A 10779-nucleotide genomic window follows, 5' to 3' on the forward strand; every position below is an offset into this window, starting at 1 on the left:
ATTTTTTAACAATCCTAGGTTCCAATCCTATCCACACTTACCCAGGAGTAAGCCCCATTGACTATCATTGTTAAAAGCATCTACATTGTAGTTTGTTAAAAGTACAGATATCCCCAAATGCAGTCACATACCATGTTGGCATCAAGTCTAATATAGTCAAAATAAAATATTGAAATGAATGGGGGACGCACCTGAAATTGGCCCACAACAGACCTAGTGGGTTCCAACCCACACTTTGAGAAACAGTGCTCTAGACCAGGGGTCTCCAAACCCTGGGACCAGATGTGGCCCATGGAGAGCCTCTATCCGACCCGTGGCCAGCCTCTGTTCCCCTGAGAGCCTCTGGCCCAGTTGCCCAAACACAACCAGAGTTGTGCTTGTTGGGTGGGGGAATGGGGGTCCATTGAAGTGTGTGTGCTTTATTTCTTGGGCTGTGTTGGTGCTTGGAGAAACTGTGGACATTTGAGCCCATTCATTCATTTCAGTCATTCATCTAAGTTCCATCTCTAATGTATTTATTTAAATTTTATATATATATATTTTTCTGGCCCTCAACACTGTGCCAGATATTTGATGTGGCCCTTTGGCTGAAAAGTTTGGAAAACCCTGCTCTAGACATTAATAGTCCAATCCTATCCAACTTTCCAGCACTGGTGCAATCGCAATGCAGCCCCAGTGTAAGGGAACAAATGTTCCCATACCTGTGACTGCATCCCCAACACAGGAAGCAGTGCACACCCCATAGGCACAGCAGCACCGGCACTGGAATATTGGATAGGATTGGGCCCTAGATTATCATAATTGGGATAATCCAATTAGATTATCCAATCTGGATTATCCTAATTGGATAGGATTGGGAAGGGACAGCTCTACCTAGGAATTGCTTCTGAAAATCTCATACCATCTGAGTGATGTGCTCCATAGCAGTGAAGCCAATGTGCCAGCTAGCAGTGGCATCACTAGGGGAGTGCAGGCTGCACTGGGTGATGCGCATAGGGTGTGTGACACCACTACTAACCAAAATTTTTTAAATCTTGGTATTTTTGAATAATACCATCATGTTATTTGATGCATAATTTCAGGAGGAATGCAATGAAGCAAACCATGTTGAAATATCTCTATTCTATCAAGTTATAGCCAAAAAAAAAACCCAGCGGGGGCAGGGCAATGGTGGATCACCACACCCACCACCTGGGGCATTGTCACTGCTTGAGAGGAGGTCCATCAAAGGGATGACAGCTAGTTTCCGGTACCAGGTGATGCAAATCCTAGTGATGTCACCGCTAGCTAGGTAGTATCAACTTTGTTAAAAGTCCTACCATCTGTGATAAGAAGTTCTAATCTCTGGACTAGTATTGGGAGAATGTTGTGGTCCCTTGAGATTGCAGAATGTTGCTATTCCTGACCTAAGAGCAAAGGAGTCCAGCACAGTAGTTATGACTTCCCATCCTGAACCATGGCCCCATTGTGGCAGATCTTCCTCTGCTGAATCAGGCTCAGCAGCAGAGCAACCTGGAAAACCACCAATGCCACCTTAAGTCTGCTGCATCTACATCATTAACCCATTTTTGCCTGGCCCACAGGTGTACATATTTGGTCCCTGTTGCTTATATGCAACATTGGGTAGAAATGGCTTTAAAAAAAATTAGTTACCACATACCTTGCAAGCTTTCTTAGGTGGCAGTTGCAGAAGTACAGGACTTCCCTGTTTGATTTAAAGGGAACACATGGTTGAAGGTGTCCATTCATCCTCATGGTCCCTGTACTTCTGTGGTTGAAAAAACTGCACATGGGGCCAAGTGATCCACTTTCTGCTTGCTTTCGGTGGATGGAAAGTGGATTAGTATGCTTTCCATCCATCTGGGTCAAGCTGGAGAGAGATCCTGGTGGCTGCAGAGTCAGGGTAAAGGGTGCCTCCAATCCACTGCCCTCCCCCTGTGATCTGTCACTGATGTAACCTGTCTAATGGATGCGTTGCCCCTGATCAGGCCTTAGGAGCATGGGGAATGGGGTCATTTGTTATAAATACACTTCCTCACAGCCGACTGTCTTTGTCCACTGACCAAACATTTAGGAACGGTCCAGAAACATGCAAGAATTTTCAAGAACCAATCCTATATAGTGTACTGCCTTTCTGAAAATGTTTGGAAACTCAGATGGTGACAGCCTTAATGAGATTGGAGGGAATTATAAAAGACCTAGCTAAGCAAGATGCGGAAAGAGATTAAGATGGCCTATTAAAAAAAATTACATGCTACTATTGTTCTCTAGTGTGAGGAAGATTACAAGCTTCAAATATTCATAGGAAAAAGGCCTTTTTGTTTGTTTGTTGTTGTTTTGGAACGGTGATTTTCTCTTATGTACTAGACATAAGGCTTTAGCATCCAGATTAACATAAATGCTAGGTGTGCCATGCAGAATGACTTGATTAAATATTGAATTGGTGACTGACATATGACTTTATGTACCTTGGCTCAACAATCTCCGACACTCTTTCTCTCGATACTGAGCTAAACAAACGCATCGGTAAAGCAGCTACCATGTTTTCCAGACTCACAAAGAGAGTCTGGTCCAACAAGAAGCTGACAGAACATACCAAGATCCAGGTCTACAGAGCTAGCGTCCTGAGTACACTTCTGTACTGCAGCGAGTCATGGACTCTCCGCTCACAACAGGAGAGGAAACTGAACGCATTCCACATGCGCTGCCTCCGGCGCATTCTCGGCATCACCTGGCAGGACAAAGTTCCAAACAACACAGTCCTGGAACGTGCTGGAATCCCTAGCATGTATGCACTGCTGAAACAGAGATGCCTGCATTGGCTCGGTCATGTCGTGAGAATGGATGATGGCCGGATCCCAAAGGATTTCCTCTATGGTGAACTCGTGCAAGGAAAGCGCCCTACAGGTAGACCACAGCTGCAATACAAGGACATCTGCAAGAGGGATCTGAAGGCCTTAGGGATGGACCTCAACAAGTGGGAAACCCTGGCCTCTGAGTGGCCCGCTTGGAGGCAGGCTGTGCAGCATGGCCTTTCCCAGTTTGAAGAGACACTTGGCCAACAGTCTGAGGCTAAGAGGCAAAGAAGGAAGGCCCATAGCCAGGGAGACAGACCAGGGACAGACTGCACTTGCTCCCGGTGTGGAAGGGACTGTCACTCCCAGATTGGCCTTTTCAGCCACACTAGACGCTGTGCCAGAACCACCTTTCAGAGCGCGATACCATAGTCTTTCGAGACTGAAGGTTGCCAATGATGACTGACATATTACAGAAGTGGCACAGTGGCACGGATCATGCTGTTTCTTTTCCCAACAGTGCACACACCCAGCCACACCTGGCTACTGATATTGGTATGTGAGAAAGTTTTATGTGTTCACTGTGTTTCAGAGTTTCATTCTTTCCTGTGGCAATGTGGTAGGGGACCAGAAGGGAGTAGTTTTTCAGAGACTGCTACTGTACTTCGGTAATGTGAGAATCAGATTTACCATCTTCTGATGTAATAAGTACTCCAATTCATTCTTCAAAGGAAACATGTGTAGGATCGCTAACTGGGTAACCCCTGCTAAGTGGATAAGAAGCACTTTTTCAAATGGGTGCTCCTCTTCTATTTAGCAGGGGAGACTAAGGGCCCAATCCTATACGATTTTCCAGCTCTGGGGTAGCCACAAGGCAGCCCTGTGGTAAGGGAACAAATGTTCCCATACCTTAAGAAGGCCTCCGTGACTGCCCCTCCACCATAGGTTGCAGCACACACCCCACTGGCACAACTGCACCCGCACTGGAAAATTGGATAGGATTGGGCCCTAAGAGCCCAATCCTATCCATGTCTACTCAGAAGTAAATCCCATTACAGTCAATGAGTCTTACTCCCAGGTAAGTGTGAATAGGATTGCAGCCTTACTGCCCTCCTCACCCCAGCAGTGTATTTTCTAGTGGCTGTCTGCTGGTGCTCTTTTGCATCTTTTTAGATTATGAGCCCTTTTGGGACAGGGAGCCATTTGATTTTCTCTGCAAACTGCTTTGTGAACTTTTTGTTGAAAAGTGGTTTGTGTGCATTGTGTGTGTATACACACACACACACACACACACACACACACACACACACATATATATATAAACTCATATATATATATATAACTATATATATCACACATATATATAACTCTCTCTATAGTTATATAATAATAATAATAATAACAACAATAACAACAACAACAATAATAATAATAAATAATAGCTGTGCCAATTAACTCAATGTATTGTTTGTGTTTGTCTGACATCAGCAATATTTCTGACATCAGCAATATTTATTGCAGATTATGTTATACAGCAGCCCAGTCTCATGCACGTGTACTCAGAAATACGTTCCACTGAGTTCAATGGACCCAGGTAAAAATGTATAAGATTTCAGCATCTGTTACCTTTGGAGATCTTTGTAGGTCATCAAAGCAACCAGAGTGATGGTACATTAAGAAGGAGAAAAGAACAAATCACCAGCAGCATTCAAATCTTAATAGCAGTCCTTATATCATACGGAACTCCAGCAGTATTGCATTTCAGAAATATAAGAGATGGAGTTCTTCCCAGCTCTCCTGGGGGAACACTTCTACCTGTTGAAGTGTTACCTGATGCACAGCTGCTAAAAGCACAGAGACTTTCTCAGGAAAAAAAGAGTGACAACTAACAGCCCAAACTTAGGTGAAGGATAATGTGATTATCGCTTTTCCCTGACTCAAAACAAAATCTCAACACAGGGTTGACTACATTTTACATTAATTAGTCTGGCTATGCTCATATACTGCCAGTAGAATAATATGAACACTAGTTAACCTTGGATGTTTTTGGACTTCATATTATGGAAATGAAACTGGTGCTGTGCTCACCCCTGGATTTCCATTGTGTCTGCTTGCTACAGTGTGGAGTCTTAAGGGATTTCTTTCATTGCAAGGAACAGCAGATTACATTTTCAAGGTAATCACATGCAGGCAGGCATTATAATACCATCTTATCACAATAGTAAACCTGGAATCCTTTTCACTTTAGAGTTCGTTATTTTTCCCCCCAGTTTGTTTTGTTTTGGGTGTACCTTGCTTCCTAGAAGGTTAAAAGACTATATTATCATACAAGATTCACTGCAGACTAAAGGGAACAAAGAGGTTGGTATTTATTGCTTATGTAATTCAGTTTTGTTTAAACGATACAAAGTAGTGGTGTGGTTTAGCAAAAAATGCAAGTTTTGGTATGCATGATAAAAGGAGTGGGTTATATTAAAATGTGGATTAGCTGAACTTGCTCATTTGTTTGAAGGAAGATGCACAAACTATGTGTAACAAATGAGGAAGAATGGGTATTTGCAATAAATGGTGCAGAAAAGTCTTCTGTCAGGCTGCTGATAAGTTGTGAATACAAAGCAATAGCCAAATTTAAACTACAAGAAATAACAGGTTATTTTTTTTTTTAGACTGTAATGTTTAATGCCAGTGAAAACAGATGTATGATATAGTGAGGATTGTCCAGCCAAAATGTAGCACGTTTAAGTCCCATTAATTTCAATGTGAAGGGGTGAGCATGTGCTTATGGGCACAATCCTAACCAACTTTCCAGCACCGCCATAGCCATGCCAGTGGGGCAGTCATGGGGGACTCCTCAAGGTAAAGCAATGTTTGTTCCCTTACCTTGAAGTTGCATTACCCTTATCTTGGTGCTAGAAAGTTGGTTAGGATTGCACCCTAACTTTCCTACTGAAATCAAATGGACTAACAGCACAGTCATATGTGTCTACTCAGAAGTAAGTCCTACTGTATTCATTCGGGAGTGACAATTCCTTCCACGCTGGGAGCAAGTGCAGTCTGTCCCTGGTCTGTCTGGCTGGCTATGGGCCTTCCTTCTTTGCCTCTTTGCCTCAGTCTGTTGGCCAAGTGTCTCTTCAAACTGGGAAAGGCCATGCTGCACAGCCTGCCTCCAAGTGGGCCGCTCAGAGGCCAGGGTTTCCCACCTGTTGAGGTCCACTCCTAAGGTCTTCAGATCCCTCTTGCAGATGTCCTTGTATTGCAGCTGTGGTCTACCTGTAGGGCGCTTTCCTTGCAAGAGTTCTCCATAGAGGAGATCCTTTGGAATCCAGCCATCATCCATTCTCACGACATGACCGAGCTAACGCAGGCGTCTCTGTTTCAGCAGTGCATACATGCTAGGGATTCCAGCTCGTTCCAGGACTGTGTTGTTTGGAACTTTGTCCTGCCAGGTGATGTCGAGGATGCGTCGGAGGCAGCGCATGTGGAATGCGTTCAGTTTTCTCTCCTGTTGTGAGCGAAGAGTCCATGACTCGCTGTAGTACAGAAGTGTACTCAGGATGCAAGCTCTGTAGACCTGGATCTTGGTATGTTCCATCAGCTTCTTGCTGGACCAGAATCTCTTTGTGAGTCTGGAAAACGTGGTAGCTGCTTTACCGATGCGTTTGTTTAGCTCGGTATCGAGAGAAAGAGTGTCTGAGATCGTTGAGCCAAGGTACACAAAGTCATGGACAACCTCCAGTTCATGTGCAGAGATTGTAATGCAGGGAGGTGAGTCCACATCCTGAACCATGACCTGTGTTTTCTTCAGGCTGATTGTCTGTCCAAAATCTTGGCAGGCCTTGCTAAAACGATCCATGAGCTGCTGGAGATCTTTGGCAGAGTGGGTAGTGATAGCTGCATCGTCGGCAAAGAGGAAGTCACGCAGACATTTCAGCTGAACTTTGGACTTTGCTCTCAGTCTGGAGAGGTTGAAGAGCTTTCTGTCTGATCTGGTCCGGAGATAGATGCCTTCTGTTGCAGTTCCAAAGGCATGCTTCAGCAGGACAGCGAAGAAAATCCCAAACAAGGTTGGCGCAAGAATGCAGCCCTGCTTCACTCCGCTTCGGATGTCAAAGGGGTCTGATGTGGAGCCATCGAAGACAACAGTGCCTTTCATGTCCTTTCCTCTTCTACACAATTGTTAAAAGTCCAGGAGCACCAGAGTTGAATGGTTGGTCACACCTGGACTAGATCATGGAACTGTTTTTACTTTTGTTTCTACTGTTCTGACAATTTTTGAACATAGCATTCTCTGTAGACTAAACCAAGAGCTCTAGCATGATTCAACTCCAGTTAAGCTAGGACTGACACAGGATCAATTGACTGAACAAATATTGTCCACACCAAATATTGTCAAATATCATGAAACTGATGAGCAACCCAGAAGAACTTGAAGAACCGTGCTGCTGCTTGCTTACCACAACTGTCTTTAAACTGATTTTTTTTTTCATAGTTGCTATTAACAATGTTTTAATTTTCTTTCTTTTATTTTAATTAGCCCTGATCCTGGTGTTTGAGGATAAAAGCCAAGGAGAAATACTATTAAGTGAACAGTTTACACTGTTAAAAACTTTACCTTCCTTAAGTTACACCAAGTCATTAGAATTTATTGGGGGGGATGATAGATTGTATCCACCCAAGAGTTCTGATGGAACTCAAGAGTGAAATTACTGGTCCTCTGGACTAAAATAGGCAACTTGTCCCTTAACAGGGCCAAATGTGCCTATCTCTGAATGCCAGATGCAAGGGAATGGCAACAGGATAAAGGTATCTTGTTGCCATATGTACTCCCAAAGGCATCTGGTGGGCCACTGTGAAATACAGGAAGTAGGACTAGTATATGTATTGGCAACCTTCAGTCTCGAAAGACTATGGTAACGCGCTCTGAAAGGTGGTTCTGGCACATCGTCTAGTGTGGCTGAAAAGGCCAATCCGGGAGTGACAATCCCTTCCACACCGGGAGCAAGTGCAGTCTGTCCCTGGTCTGTCTCCCTGGCTATGGGCCTTCCTTCTTTGCCTCTTAGCCTCAGACTGTTGGCAAAGTGTCTCTTCAAACTGGGAAAGGCCATGCTGCACAGCCTGCCTCCAAGTGGGCCGCTCAGAGGCCAGGGTTTCCCACTTGTTGAGGTCCATCGCTAAGGCCTTCAGATCCCTCTTGCAGATGTCCTTGTATCGCAGCTGTGGTCTACCTGTAGGGCGCTTTCCTTGCACGAGTTCTCCATAGAGGAGATCCTTTGGGATCCGGCCATCATCCATTCTCACGACATGACCAAGCCAATGCAGGCATCTCTGTTTCAGCAGTGAATACATGCTAGGGATTCCAGCACGTTCCAGGACTGTGTTGTTTGGAACTTTGTCCTGCCAGGTGATGCCGAGGATGCGTCGGAGGCAGCGCATGTGGAAAGCGCTCAGTTTCCTCTCCTGTTGTGAGCGAAGAGTCCATGACTCGCTGCAGTACAGAAGTGTACTCAGGACGCAAGCTCTGTAGACCTGGATCTTGGTATGTTCCGTCAGCTTCTTGTTGGACCAGACTCTCTTTGTGAGTCTGGAAAACGTGGTAGCTGCTTTACCGATGTGCTTGTTTAGCTCGGTATCGAGAGAAAGAGTGTCGGAGATTGTTGAGCCAAGGTACACAAAGTCATGGACAACCTCCAGTTCATGCTCAGAGATTGTAATGCAGGGAGGTGAGTCCACATCCTGAACCATGACCTGTGTTTTCTTCAGGCTGATTGTCAGTCCAAAATCTTGGCAGGCCTTGCTAAAACGATCCATGAGCTGCTGGAGATCTTTGGCAGAGTGGGTAGTGACAGCTGCATCGTCGGCAAAGAGGAAGTCACGCAGACATTTCAGCTGGACTTTGGATTTTGCTCTCAGTCTGGAGAGGTTGAAGAGCTTTCCGTCTGATCTGGTCCGGAGATAGATGCCTTCTGTTGCAGTTCCAAAGGCCTGCTTCAGCAGGACAGCGAAGAAAATCCCAAACAAGGTTGGTGCAAGAACACAGCCCTGCTTCACTCCGCTTCAGATGTCAAAAGGGTCTGATGTGGAGCCATCGAAGACAACAGTGCCCTTCATGTCCTTGTGGAAAGATCTGATGATGCTGAGGAGCCTGGGTGGACATCCAATCTTGGGGAGAATCTTGAAGAGGCCGTCTCTGCTGACCAGGTCGAAAGCCTTTGTGAGATCTATGAAGGCTATAAAGAGTGGCTGTCGTTGTTCCCTGCATTTCTCCTGCAGTTGTCTAAGGGAGAATACCATATCAGTGGTGGACCTGTTGGCTCGGAATCCACACTGCGATTCTGGATAGATGCTCTCTGCAAGTACCTGGAGCCTCTTTAGTACAACTCGGGCAAACAGCTTTCCTACAACGCTAAGGAGAGAGATGCCGCGGTAGTTGTTGCAGTCACCCCTGTCACCTTTGTTCTTGTACAGCGTGATGATGTTTGCATCCCTCATGTCTTGAGGTACTCCACCTTCTCTCCAGCAGAGACAGAGGATTTCAAGCAGCTCAGTGACGATGATCTCTTTGCAGCATTTTAGGACTTCAGCAGGGATGCTGTCTTTTCCATGTGCCTTGCCAAAGGCAAGGGAGTCCAGGGCCACGTGAAGTTCTTCTAGGGTTGGTTCACTGTCAAGCTCTTCCAGCACAGGCAGGCACTCAATGTTGTTCAGTGCTTCTTCGGTGACTACATTTTCTCTGGAATATAGCTCAGAGTAGTGCTGCACCCAGCGTTCCATCTGCTGCGCCCGATCCTGGATGACCTCGCCTGTGGCAGACTTCAGAGGGGCAATTTTCCTCTGTGTTGGACCTAGGGCCTGCTTGATACCATCATACATCCCCTTGATGTTGCCCATGTCAGCTGCTATCTGTATCTCGGAACAGAGCTGGAGCCAGTAGTCGTTAGCACATCTCCTGGCAGTCTGTTGGACTTTGCTGCGAGCAGTTCGGAGGACCTGCAGGTTGCGCTCACTGGGACAGGCCTTGTATGCTGCTTGAGCTCTCCTCTTTTCCTCAATGACTGGTGTCAACTCCTCAGAGTGGGCTTCAAACCAGTCTGCCGCCTTGTTGGTCTTCTTGCCGAATATGGACAAGGCGGTGTTGTAAACGGTATTCTTGAAATGTTCCCATCTGTTGGATGCGTTTGCGTCGGCCGGGCCTGGAAGAGATTCCTCAAGCGCTTGTGCAAATTCCTCCACTTTTCTCTGATCCCGGGTCTTGCTGGTATCAGTGCGAGGTCTTCCTTTCTTTTTCGTGTGATACATTCGCTTTGTTTGCAGTTTCACTCTGCTGCACACCAGGGAGTGGTCAGTGTCGCAGGCAGCACCATGATAACTGCGTGTGATCTTGATGCTGGGAAGGCTGGAGCGTCTGGTGAGGATCAGGTCGAGCTGGTGCCAGTGCTTTGATCTTGGATGTCTCCAAGAGACTCTATGTTGGGGCTTTGTGTTGAAGAACGTGTTGCTGACACAGAGACCGTGATGACAGCAAAACTCTAGCAGGCGTTGGCCATTTTCGTTCATCCTCCCAGTGCCAAACTGACCTAAGCAAGTGGGCCATGAACTGTTATCAGCACCAACTCTAGCATTGAAATCGCCGAGGATGAACAATGGCTCTTTTACAGGGATTTTCTTGACAGTGGTGGCCAGGTCATCATAGAATTTGTCTTTGGCTTCTGCTGGAGACGACAGAGTCGGTGCATAAGCACTGATGAAAGTGACAGGTCCTGCTGATGACTGGAGCTGCAGGGACAAAATTCTTTCACTTCCCACAGTAGGTGGGATGATGGATTTCAGCAGGGTATTTCTGACCGCAAAGCCAACGCCATGTTCCCTGGTTTCGTTTGGTGGTTTTCCCTGCCAGAAAAATGAGAAATTTCTCTCCTTGACAGATCCGGAATCTGGCAGCCTAGTCTCTTGAAGGGCGACGATGTCCATCTGCAGTCTGCTCAGC

The sequence above is a fragment of the Tiliqua scincoides genome, chromosome 6 (assembly GCF_035046505.1).
Source record: "Tiliqua scincoides isolate rTilSci1 chromosome 6, rTilSci1.hap2, whole genome shotgun sequence".
Lineage (NCBI taxonomy): Eukaryota > Metazoa > Chordata > Lepidosauria > Squamata > Scincidae > Tiliqua > Tiliqua scincoides.